Source organism: Silene latifolia, chromosome 10, assembly GCF_048544455.1.
Source record: "Silene latifolia isolate original U9 population chromosome 10, ASM4854445v1, whole genome shotgun sequence".
In the NCBI taxonomy this organism is placed as follows: Eukaryota; Viridiplantae; Streptophyta; class Magnoliopsida; order Caryophyllales; family Caryophyllaceae; genus Silene; species Silene latifolia.
In genome coordinates this window covers 51335406-51349219 of record NC_133535.1, presented here as the reverse complement: position 1 = coordinate 51349219, position 13814 = coordinate 51335406, and the positions used below count along the sequence as shown (strand labels likewise).

The window sequence follows — 13814 nt, the reverse complement described above, 5'->3', positions numbered from 1 at the left end:
GCAGCAACGCTCTTTATCTCTTCATATAGCTGGGAGAAAGGAACTCCCTGCTTGAACTTCTTATATGCAAGAGCGCGCTCCACACCTGCCGTGCACTCAAAAAGGTCGTGCCCTTCCTCGCCGCATCTACCACATGGCTCAGTATGCTCAGAATCGTAGGCATTTTGGCAAATAACTACTGACCTGCAAAACTGATCAAAGCTTCGCAAAGAAAATGAGATCAATCTCAAGGAATGAATTCCTTGAGACGAGAGACAAACTTAATTAAAGCAACAAATATGCGCCACCTCCCCGGCAACGGCGCCAAAATTTGACACGTCTGTCGCGTACCTGTCAAAAATAACCAACTGGCCAACTAACTAATATAGCTAGGGAAGTCGGGTCGAATCCACAGAGAGGTAGGAACTTGTCGGCTAAACTCAAGTTCGTCTAAGTAACCAAATTGGGGTGTATAAATTGTGATTCCTAAACTAAAGAGAGCAAAGAAAAGAGGAATAAAGAAAGGAGTTTAACAGATAAAGAGAATAGCTAAGACAAGCGGTTCACCACAATCGTCCGGTCAAGTAATCTAGGTCCTGTGTCAATGCAAAGACGAGTCTAAGGGGCAGCGAACGTCACCTTTCGGTCCCTAATTCACCCTAAAACGTAAACAGTTTAACTTTCGTCCTCGCTGCAATATTCTATTGTCCGCTACTAGTCTCCCCCTTCCAACCTTTCGGTCTAGGTCAAGGTCCACCAAGAATAAGGGTCTAATTGCGTCGACTCAATTAGGCAATTACAGTTATATGTAGCATTTTAACAACATGGACGATACTAGCATTAACCCAGTAATTCGATTACTCTCCCTTTAAATCATGGATCCCCTATAGTCTTAGCATAGGGAATTAGCTACTCATAATTATCGAATCAACAATAACAATAACTGAACAATCAAGACTAAACATGATGACAAATATAAAAAGATGATTAAATGACTATAAATCAAAGAGAAGAAAAGGAATTAAGAACAATAGAAATGATTAAGAATTAAATGGATTGATAATACCGAAATTCGAGTAACAAAGTAGTGAACAAAGATCCGAAAAACTGTCCAAAGTAACAGTGGAAATGTGCGTAGTAAAGGAGATAGGAGTAACGTCGTGTTCTCCTCAGTCTTATACTGTAAAAATGTCTTAAAACCTAACCCATGGACTGATTATGAAAGGCCCACAAAAGGTTAGGCGGAATTAAACTAAAACACACGAAAACCTCTCGATCGAGTAAAGAGATCACTCAATCGAGCTCCAAGCAACTCGATCGAGCTATGACAACCTCTCGATCGAGCACTGCTCGCTGGTCCTCCTCGATCGACTCCTTCAGCTGGTCGATCGACCAGTCTTGAGTATGGAAAGCATTCGATCGAGCATCAAAGTACTCTATCGAGCTATATAGGCGCACCAGGACTTGAACAACTTCCTTGATTCAGCTCATACGTCCTCCAAACGCAAGATTCCTGAGCTCCGGCTCCTCAATTCCCGTAAATGCGTACAGATAGGACAATTAGGGCCCGATTTAGCTCCTCCTCGGTCAATTCCTGCAAATTACAATAAATAGACCAAAGTAGAACATTCGGGGGTATTTGTAGCCAGATGCTACACAAAAAAGCACAGAAATGCGTGTAAAAACGAGGTGAAAACCTTATATAAAAGACACGCATCAGACATTCTCATCTTCACCCGATCTTTCACCCCAAGATGTACTTGGAAAGAAGACTTCCCTATTTGCCCAACTAGGCAAAGGACATGAAGGATCAAGTAGTCCTTGCCTAGCTAAATGAAGGAGGGGTGGATATTGGGCCAAGTATGCATCTACTCGATCATTGTAAGCTTGTTTATGCATCTCTTGCATAAGTAGAGTCATGTAGTCATTGCCCACTTCAACATCTTTGGGTTTGAACTCTTGATATTTGAATGGATAGGGTGGTGTGACAATGGAGGAGGAGGGCTCTTCAATTTCGCCCCTTTGTTGACGGATGATGTACTCGGCGCCCTTTGAGAGTGGAAGTAGGTAGTTTGTTCGATGAGCACTCAAGCGGCATATCTTGGAAGGCAAAGTGAAAGATCTAGCATCATTGGTGAGCCACCCATAGTTGGTGTAAAGAGAGTTATGCTTGACCCACTTGTACTTGTTAATCATGGCATCCATGTCAATGAGATGACCCCCTTTGATCGCCACATAGGTGTTATCCTTGTTGAAATTGGCGTCAAAGTGCTTGGCCAAGAGAGTAACTAGACCTCCATTTACGATAAAAGCGGTGCCTTCCTTACCACAATCAACATTGAGCCATCTTTCCACCAAAAGCCTTAGAGCATTGTAAGGCTTAGTGAATTCCCTTCCAACATTTAAGGTCGACTCAAGTAGAACACAATCGAGCTTTGTAAAGTGGTTAGTGTCTTTTATTGCAATTATAGTATTCTCGATGACCTTGTGCCATACTCTAATGCCCGGATGGTGGACTAATAGAGCGCGACAAGCATGAAAGCTCACAAATTTCTTCCCGGAAATTGCCTCCCAAAGAGGAGCGGGGTCATACTTTTCGGGCATCTTATGATAGTATGGTGTATCACTAAGACCTAATGCTTTACTCAAAACATCAAAGGTGATGCGCCTATTCACATTGGCAAGGCGAAACTCGATGTATGTTCTAGTCTCTACCTTAGTCACTTTCAATGAACTTAAGAATTCCAAGGTAAGGGAGGGGTATGTCAATTCTCTTGTAGTAAACAATTTTCCCAACCCCATGGCTTCAAAGAAGGATTTTTTTGTTCAAGGACACCCAATTTGTTCAGGGCATCTTCACCTATGAATTTGGTGGGTAGAATGGCTTTCTTAGCATACTTGGAAAATGTATCCCTATGGGAGTTAGAAATGAAAATTACCTCCGGATAGTTGGGTAATTGAGAAATTTCCGGAGTTGTTGTTGTTGTTGCTTCCAAGGGAGGATCTTGTTGTTGTTGAACTTCCAAGTTTGCATTAGCAACCACCATAGCCATTGAAGCTTTCTTTGCTTGAAGGCATTGTTGCCTTTTTGAGAGTGTCTTTGCCTTGAGTGCCTTTGTTGCTCCTTTTGTTCTTGCCATTGATGATTATACCAAGAAAAGATTGAAAATCTTCAATTTCCAATTATTCCCAAATCGATTTTAAGATGAAAGATTTGCCTTTGTATTTAAAAAATCGACTCAAAGGTTGAAGATTTTGGTTCTTGGATTGATTATTATTGTAAAAGGAGTGATTAATTGTTGTTGTAAGGAAGTTTGAATTTGATTTTGCTGAATTTGGTTGAGGAAATCTTGTTTTTGGTGATGGAGAGGATGAGGGTTTTGGGGTTTTGGGGTTTATGGGTAGTGTTTGAATGTATGAATGAATGAATGAATGAATGAATGTGGGAAGGGGTATTTAAAACACCCGAAATTTTCAAAACTGCAGGGGGAAGACGAGTGGATTCCTGTCGGGACGCTCGGATTCTGCTCATTTTGGCTTCAGGAAATCTCGCCTAAAGACGAGCGTCTTTCAGTGAAGACGGGCGGATTTCTGCGATTCAGGACGAGCGGATTCCCTTAAAGACGAGCGGATTCTGTTACAGCGAATTTCCTTATTCTGCACTGGCAAAAAGACGAGCGTCTTCTTGCAAAGACGAGCGGATTCTTTCAGACGAGCGTCTTCTCAGCTGGGACGCTCGTATTCTCTAACAGACCAAAATTTTCAATTTTGCAGCTTATTTGGACGGACGGATTCTTCCACAGACGCTCGAATTCCCATAAGACGAGCGGATTACCCATAAGGACGCTCGGATTCCTCCTGGTCTACCCGGATTCAGTTCCATCCGTGCACTTGCATATCCCGTGTCATTTTCATTCTTCAAATCCCGTGTTCTTCATTGTAGGGGCACTACAAAGGCATGGATAGCCTAGGCAATTGCTATCCCCACACTAAGTTAAAGCACTACACATCAATAAAATCATTAGTCCCTCCCTCACTTCTCTCAAAAATGATAAATATCTTGATCAAGGCAGAAAAATCCAAAAATGACAAAAATGCAATGTAAGAATTAAAATGCAAGTTAGGGAGTTAGAAATATTTACAAATGGTGGTTTGGAGAGGACTCCACCAAACTCTCATCCTTAGTGAGATGTCATGGGGGCATGTCCAAGGTGTTGTTGATGTTACTCAACACCTTGAAGAAGTAGTCAAAAGCTTGTTCATTATCATGATAAAGATCCTCAATAGATCTTTGCACTTGTTGTCCTTCATGTTGGTCTTGATCGATAGCATTACCAATGTAGGGATTGAAAATACCTTCAAACTCATCGTCCCAAAGACCACAAACTTCATCTACTTGATCACTAAAGATCTCTTGAGTTGATAGAGACAACTCTCCCACTTTCTTGTCTTGGCCAATGAGGCCATCTTCTTCACTTGTCATGGGTGAGCTTTTCAAGCTCTCTTTGTTACAATTTCCTTGCTCTTTGAATGGAGCATCATCAACTTTCTTCTTCCATTGGAATTCCGACTTCTTCCTATCATCCTTACGGCTATAATGATAAACCATAAAACATGGTTCATAAAAACGGGGAGCTCTCATGGTCTTGTCAAGATTGAAAGTTATGCTTTCATCTCCCACTTCTAGAGCGAGTTCTCCATGCTTCACATCTATCACCGCACCCGCGGTGTGCAAGAAAGGTCTACCTAGAATGATTGGAATATTGGAGTCTTCTTCCATGTCAACAATGTCAAAGTCCACCGGGATGAAAAATTTCCCAACTCTAACGGGAACATCTTCCCATGTCCCCAATGGTGTCTTCGTCGATCTATCGGCCATTTGGAGTGTGATATTGGTGCATTTAAGCTCTCCCATCTCTAACCTTTTACTCACCGAGTATGGCATAACACTCACAATAGCCCCTAGATCACATAAGGCTTTGTTGATCGTGGTATCGCCAATGGTACACGGTATTGAGAAGCTTCCCGGATCTTTTAGTTTTGGAGGTGAACTCCCTTGAAGTATTGCACTACTCACCTTAGTGAAGGCAATAGTCTCAAGCTTTCGGATCGACTTCTTCTTCGTAAGGATGTCTTTCATGTACTTTGCATAGGCCGGCACGTGATTGATTAATTCCATGAAAGGAATCGAGACTTCCAAATTCTTCACAATCTCCATAAATTTTCCAAGTTGGTCATCAAATTTGGGCTTGGCTTGACGACTTGGAAAAGGAAGTCTAATCACAATGGGCTCCTTCTCCTTGGCCTTGTCTTCATTTTTCTATGAAATTTCTTCTTTTCATGGTTCTCTGATACTGTCGTTTAGTATCAAAAATAAATTTATATTCCGAACTAAAACTATAGATAGTGATAGTAAGGGTCGAACCACAGGGAGGTAGGGAATTATTAGTTGCTTTCTATTTTAGTCTAAGTGTAACAATGAGGGGGGTTTTGATTGATTTATAATTAAACTAAATGCAAATAAATAAAAAGGCAAATGAAACTGACGATGTAAACGATGATAAAAAGGATGCTAAGACGATCGGTTCATTGTAGCTACGACGACGCAAGTCCTAGGTAAATCTGAAATAATCACGTAAGGTGGGAAAATAAGAAGTCCTCTTAGACCAACTTAACAAGTAGCGCCGCTCAGCCTAAGCCACTAGTCCCTAGGTCTCACTAATACTAGCTCACGCCCTGAAAAGTGATTCCTAATGCCTAAATTTTACTTATCTTACGATCTTAGTATAATTTAGTCGTTCAATTGGTAGTCTATTGCCCTCCCCTCTCTTTCGATCTATTGGGTCGGTCAAATCCTAAGTATTTAACAAATTGCCTCTCGGTCTTTTATCAAAAATTGCGATTAAATCAATTGAACGATGCTAATTCTTACGCGATGCAGTCGATCGACTAGCTGGGGTAGTCGATCGACTAGGTTTTCAGTCGATCGACTATTGACATCAGTCGATCGACCAAACCCCGAAACAGGTCTACCTATTCTACGTCGTCTACGCCACAAATTCCCTCACATCTTAGCAAAGGGTGATTAGCTACGCATATTAATATTGATAACAACAACGAAATTGAAATAAACGATATGGGAAAACATAATTTGGAAGATTAAAGCAATAAAACGCAATAAAGAGGCTATGGTTCGGGATTCTAATCTATCAATTCTATGCTAATGACAAAATAAAGTAGAAACTGAAATTAAGAACAAAATAATACCGAAGTAGGAAGCAAGAATTGAATCCGAAAGCAAGCAAGGAATTTTATTGAGAAATTAATGTAAACTAAAGAACCCTAAATTTTTGATGATGGAAACTGAATGCCTAAAACTGAAAGCTAAAGCTACGTTATAAAGGAAAAGTACGCAGCTATTATTCCTAAACCTAATAACTTGTGGGCTTGATAAATCTCGATCTTTTAATTCTCGTCTGAAGTAGGGTCTTGGTCGATCGACTAAGCATGGCAGTCGATCGACTGAGTAGCAGCGAACAGTAGCTACTGGAACCCGTGGGGTGGTCGATCGACCACTTGGACCAGTCGATCGACCAACGGTGTGTCTGAATTGCATTCTGACGATTCCTGCAGCGCGCACTGATCTTAAAACAGCTGCCATTTCTTTGTTACTTGGTCAAATCAGGCGTTCTACGCGGCGTTGGAAAGCTAAGAAGATAAGATTTCATCCCCAGTTGGAATCACTCGATTATATTCTCTAGAACTCGAGATATAGCCATCTGAAGCAGCCTGCAATGTCATGAGGTGCTTCTTTGCTTGTTAAACTCGTACGCACCCATGCTTTTGATATCTTCAGGCCTTGAAATGCATTCTAAACTTCAAGTCCGAGTCAAATATTCATGTCCTTCCTAAGCTTAGCTTCCGGGGTCAAGATTTGGTTCATTTTCTACCCATTTCCGCAATAATCTGCAATATTACATAAAAACACGAGAGTAGACAGAAATAGAGGAAATAGTAGAATAAACTACATCTAATAGACATAAAATGCGTGGAAATAAAGATGTAAAACATCATATTATAGACACGCATCAAACTTCCCCAAACCAAACCTTTGCTTGTCCCCAAGCAAACTAAATGCAAAACTAAATCTAGATAGAAAGGAGCAAAACATGGACAAACTGAAAATCGTCTACTTAAACTAATTTAATGCATATGAATCTACTACTAATAGCTCAATGTCACGCAAACGAATTTATGCATATTTCGAAGAGATGTTGAACATTTGACTTTGCGAGACTTTCAAGATTGGACTCTCCCGGGTCACTCTTCTCTCAACAAAGCAAATGGTAAGCAATTTATATGTAAGAGAGAAAGAGACAAAAGTCGCTCACCTAGACTCAACCAACATGATCATGCATGCAATATAGTATGATAAATAATTCTAGCTACCGTGCACATACATTCCAACCATTCAGGGTCCATCACATGCCGAATACTTGCAAAGATTTGGATAAGTGAAGCTATGGGTAAGAAGACGCAAAACAATATGGGAATGAGAGGGAAATAGCCAAGCTAGCATCCTAACAAACCGAATAAAACATCCACTTCTAACTCAATGAAATAAGCTCAAATGCCTTAATGAATTAGGCAAACACTTCATCAATCCAAATAACACTCCTCATAAAATATAAAGCAAACATAGAAGTAAACTTTTTTCTCTTCTTTTTTTCATTTTTCTTTGCCGTTTCTTTTTCTTTTGTTTTCTTTTTTTTTCCGTTTTTTTTTTCTTTTTTTTTTCTTTTTCGGCAGTCACTATTTTTCAATTTTTTTTTCATTTTTCTTTTTCTTTTCTCCTTCATGCATTACCAACGTCATAGAGTGCAAATCGAGCCAAAATTGATACAATACAATGAATACCACTAAAACTACTAAACTAGCTCAGCAAAAGGGTAGGCTTAGTTTATGGATTGTAGCTAAAGGGTCAACTGGCAATTTTTGGCTAATGTGAAGCTAATGGGTAAAATGAACAAAAGGGATTTTCGCAAGCATTCTCCAAACATGCAATACCAACCACTAACCCGAATGTATGCAGGCAAAAAGAAATTAAATGTCATACTTGTGCAAATTAATGTTACACGATATGCAGGGAGTAACTACTCACAATCCTAAATGAAACTGGTCATGAATGACACCAGTTTATAGGCTCTAATTCCTTAGAAAGTTTTGTAGTTTGCCAAAATTTCAAGTCAAGTCTAATTGTTCAACAAATTTTGAAACGAAATTCGAGATATTGCAAAAACTTTTGCTAAAAGATGTGAAACAATGCAAGGCTTAAGCAAATGACAACTATCAGTAATGAATACTCCAATCTGACTCATCCTAATATGCAAAATTAAACATGATATTTTTTAATTTTTTTGAAATTTCTCAAATTTCTCAATTTTTTTTTTTTTTTGGATTTTCTGTATATATAGGGGAAAATACACAACAATGCAAGACAAAAATGTAAACGTGTAACTGAAATGCAATAAAAACAATGCAAATGCGACGCAAAACCCTTCCCCAAACCAAATCTCACAATGTCCCCATTGTGCGAAATCATGTATAAAGAAGCAAAAGGAAACGGGATTTTGCGATAAATAACTAAATAAGACATGAAATTGGGACTCGGAAACTTACAAGATTTTAAGTGCAAAGGGAAACCTCCCCAAACCAGCGTGAGCTAGGAGGTTTCAGTAGCCAGCAGTGCTACCATAAAGTACCTGAAAAGACAGAAAATACCGCGCATAATTCGAGAAAGCAAAATTGAAACGGTAATTATGTGTAAAGAATTAATTAAAAGAACGAGGTTTAACAGCTACAGTGGTCGATCGACCGCCTTGGCCAGTCGATCGACCAAGTTACCTGAAACAGTAACTTCTGTGTTGCGAAGGTCAGTCGATCGACCACTCTAATCAGTCGATCGACCAAGTTACCTGACGTGAACAGTTCCTGCTCACGAATTAACTCAATGAATTGAGTTAACATGGTCTAATAACCTGTAAATGCACATAAAAACGCGCCCAAAATTGCGCTAAACCCAAATGTAAAGTCTAAAGAGTTGTAAAACAAAGCTTATTCGCAAGATAACAAAAATCACACTCCGGGTTGCCTCCCGGCTAGCGCTGGTTTCAGTCAGGTCCCGCTCGACCTCTTTTTCTTCAGCCAACTAGTCTAAATGAACCCAATCAAAACAGCTCAAAGCTCGCAGCAACCTGTCAAAAAGCTGCGCATGTGCTACACAAAACTGTAAGTAGCACCATATTATAGTAATAGCATAGGAAATCAAAATATAATAATATCTAAGCCTAACAAATTTCCTATGAAAGCTCCTAAAATTATTCACAAAATAATTCCGCCCTCCAGCTAAGGGCGGAATATAAAAGCTCAAATTATCAGCAGGTGAAGAACAAGAGAGCTCAACAGCATTCAACCCAAAAACAGTGCGAGTAGAATTTAAATGCTCGAGACGGTATATATCTTGTGAGGTGGAGGAGTCCGGTCAACTAAGGGTGGAGGTGGATAATCGTCCCAAATGCATGGGGATGTAAAGTCAATTGGGTCAATCGGGTCCTCTATAATAGGCTCATCATCTATATCTTCATAAGTATCCCATTTGACCTCAAGACTGTCTAAATTTTCCTCCTCACTCTCCTTATCGCTAGACTCGTCAAGTTGGAGGTTCTCAAAGAGATCCTCCAAATCGACCTCACTATCAGTGCAAGAATCATAAAGGGGTTCTAAACTATCCTCATAAAAAGGATTGTCTACCACGCTAATGGTCTCCTCTATGTCTCCGTCAGCATTTCCTAGATCGGTTTCTAAGGTCTCACCCACCCCCTCATCTGAGTCAACATGAAGAGAAAAAGTAGGTTTAAGAGATTCAGTAGCAAACCAATTAAAGAATTCTAATACCTCAATTACGGGGAGTCCTGCGAAATCCCCCTTACCAATAGAATTTAGGTATGCTCGCGTAGGGTCATTCATACTGTTGATGAGAGTCAAGCATGTTTGGAGTTCAGAGAATGCATCTCGTATGGGCTCGACCCACTCCATAAGCCGGGCGAAATAAGCGCCAAAACTTTCGTTCTCTTCCTGCGGAAATCTCAGATAGAACGTCATGAGAACGGTCTCAAGGAACCGGAGTTCCCTGAGACTAAAGAAAGAAAGACTAAAATTAAAAACAACTGAGAATTAGCGCTGCCTCCCCGGCAACGGCGCCAAAATTTAATACTGTCGTTTAGTATCAAAAATAAATTTATATTCCGAACTAAAACTATAGATAGTGATAGTAAGGGTCGAACCACAGGGAGGTAGGGAATTATTAGTTGCTTTCTATTTTAGTCTAAGGGTAACAATGAGGGGGGGTTTTGATTGATTTATAATTAAACTAAATGCAAATAAATAAAAAGGCAAATGAAACTGACGATGTAAACGATGATAAAAAGGATGCTAAGACGATCGGTTCATTGTAGCTACGACGACGCAAGTCCTAGGTAAATCTGAAATAATCACGTAAGGTGGGAAAATAAGAAGTCCTCTTAGACCAACTTAACAAGTAGCGCCGCTCAGCCTAAGCCACTAGTCCCTAGGTCTCACTAATACTAGCTCACGCCCTGAAAAGTGATTCCTAATGCCTAAATTTTACTTATCTTACGATCTTAGTATAATTTAGTCGTTCAATTGGTAGTCTATTGCCCTCCCCTCTCTTTCGATCTATTGGGTCGGTCAAATCCTAAGTATTTAACAAATAGCCTCTCGGTCTTTTATCAAAAATTGCGATTAAATCAATTGAACGATGCTAATTCTTACGCGATGCAGTCGATCGACTAGCTGGGGTAGTCGATCGACTAGGTTTTCAGTCGATCGACTATTGACATCAGTCGATCGACCAAACCCCGAAACATGTCTACCTATTCTACGTCGTCTACGCCACAAATTCCCTCACATCTTAGCAAAGGGTGATTAGCTACGCATATTAATATTGATAACAACAACGAAATTGAAATAAACGATATGGGAAAATATAATTTGGAAGATTAAAGCAATAAAACGCAATAAAGAGGCTATGGTTCGGGATTCTAATCTATCAATTCTATGCTAATGACAAAATAAAGTAGAAACTGAAATTAAGGACAAAATAATACCGAATTAGGAAGCAAGAATTGAATCCGAAAGCAAGCAAGGAATTTTATTGAGAAATTAATGTAAACTAAAGAACCCTAAATTTTTGATGATGGAAACTGAATGCCTAAAACTGAAAGCTAAAGCTACGTTATAAAGGAAAAGTACGCAGCTATTATTCCTAAACCTAATAACTTGTGGGCTTGATAAATCTCGATCTTTTAATTCTCGTCTGAAGTAGTGTCTTGGTCGATCGACTAAGCATGGCAGTCGATCGACTGAGTAGCAGCGAACAGTAGCTACTGGAACCCGTGGGGTGGTCGATCGACCACTTGGACCAGTCGATCGACCAACAGCGTTGTACAGAATTGCATTCTGACGATTCCTGCAGCGTGCACTAATCTTAAAACAGCTGTCATTTCTTTGTTACTTGGTCAAATCAGGCGTTCTATGCGGCGTTTGAAATCTAAGAGGATAAGCTTTCATCCCCAGTTAGAATCACTCGATTATATTCTCTAGAACTCGAGATATAGCCATCTGAAGCAGCCTGCAATGTCGTGAGGTGCTTCTTTGCTTGTTAAACTCGTACGCACCCATGCTTTTGATATCTTCAGGCCTTGAAATGCATTCTAAACTTCAAGTCCGAGTCAAATATTCATGTCCTTCCTAAGCTTAGCTTCCGGGGTCAAGATTTGGTTCATTTTCTACCCATTTACGCAATAATCTGCAATATTACATAAAAACACGAGAGTAGACAGAAATAGGGGAAATAGTAGAATAAACTACATCTAATAGACATAAAATGCGTGGAAATAAAGATGTAAAACATCATATTATAGACACGCATCATTCTCCATCCTTGGAGTTTTGTACAACTTCTTCTTTGTCACTAGCATCCACAACTTCATCCTCAACTTGCTTCTTCGGTGCTTCATACCTCGTACCACTCCTCAAGTGAATGGCACTAACTGTTTCATATCTTGGGGGATTACTTTGAGGTGGTAATTGCCCCTTTTGTCTTTGTGAGCTTGAGGATGCTAGTTGAGTCAATTGGGTTTCCAACATTTTGGTGTGGGCTAGGATGTTGTTGATGGTGATTTCCTTTGCTTGACTATGCTTTTACATTTGAGTGAAAAACTCTTGTTGATTCTTTTGCATTTGGAGGACCGCTTTTTGAACATCAAAACCTTGGTCATTTTATTGATTGTATGGAGTTTGATTTTGGTAACCTTGGTTTTGGTTGTAAAAGGGTCTTTGATTTTGGTTTCTCATGGGAGGTGGGGTGTATGTTGGTTGAGGGTTTTGAACATTTTGGCTTTTGTATGAGAGATTTGGGTGGAATTTGGTGTTCTCATTGTAATAATTTGAATAAGAGGTACCACTCTTGTATGCTTGAAAAGCATTCACTTGTTCATTTGTTCCCCTACATTCACTTTGGTCATGTCCCAAAGTTCCACAATTCTCACATATCCCACTTGGGATTGATGAAGGTGCCGTCATGGCATTAACATGATGCTTTGGTGATTTTGAGGCTTCTTCAAGTCTAGCCATAGCTTTTTCAAACTTCAAATTGATGGTATCAATGTGAGCACTAAGTTGAGCACCCAATTGAGTAATAGTGTCCACTTCATGCTTTCCTCCTCTAGTAGCTTTGCGAGGTCTACTATATTGTGAATTATGGACCGCCATTTCCTCAATATTGTTCCAAGTTTGATTGTCGTCAACTTCGATGAACATTCCATTTGATCCCATGTTGAGAATGTTTCTGGAGTCTTCATAAAGACCATTCCAAAATTGTTGTACCAAGAACCACTCGCTAAGTCCACGATGAGGACATGAGCGACAAATTCCCTTGAATCGCTCCCAAGCTTCATACAAGGATTCTTCATCTCTTTGCTTAAAGCCCGTAATTTGAGCTCTTAGCATGTTAGTCTTTTCCGGTGGATAGATCTTTTTGTAGAAAGCTAGAGCCAATTTCTTCCAAGAATCAATTCCGAGTGTAGCCTTATCAAGGCCTTTCAACCATTGTTTTGTGGTGCCAATTAGAGAAAAATGAAATAAGACCCATCGAATTTGGTCTTGAGTTACACCGGTTTGAGAAATCGCATCACAATAGTCGCAAAAAGTCTCCATGTGAGAGTGAGGGTCTTCATCAGGCATCCCCCCAAATTGGCTTCTTTTGACTAATTGGATAAATGCGGATTTGGCAATGAAATTTCCAGTTAAATGTTGTGGTGTGGGAGTACCATTGGGTAGGTTCTCCTCGGTGGGTACGGAATGTGATGAAAATTTAGGCATTGTGGGTTGATTTTGTGTTGGATTTTGTGTTGGGTTCTCCTCACCTTATCTTGCAAAAGGGTTGACGAACTCAATAGTGTTTGGTTGAATATCTACAACCTCACCAATACCTCTCAAAGTTCTCCTAGCAAGTCTTCTATTGTTTGTCAAAGTCCTTTCAATTTCGTGATCAAAGGGTAACAAGTTACCTTGTGATCTTCTAGACATGTAAAATATCAAACAACTCGAAAATAATTAGAGCAAACCTTGAGGAGTTTTACTTCCCCAAGACAAAGAAAGACACAACTAATAACAATTTAAGAAAGTCTAAATCAAGTTAACACCGTCCCCGGCAACGGCGCCATTTTTGGTCGGACTCACTTGGAGGTTTAGTT

The 13814-nt window shown here is 39.8% G+C and overlaps 1 non-coding gene across 1 annotated transcript; it reads left to right on the top strand.

Moving 5' to 3' along the window:
• Window positions 1-12961: 12961 nt before the first annotated feature.
• Window positions 12962-13068, top strand: LOC141609777 (small nucleolar RNA R71). Its single transcript, XR_012527688.1, has one exon. It is a non-coding gene; the product is annotated as a small nucleolar RNA R71 (small nucleolar RNA).
• The last annotated feature ends 746 nt before the right edge of the window (window positions 13069-13814 follow it).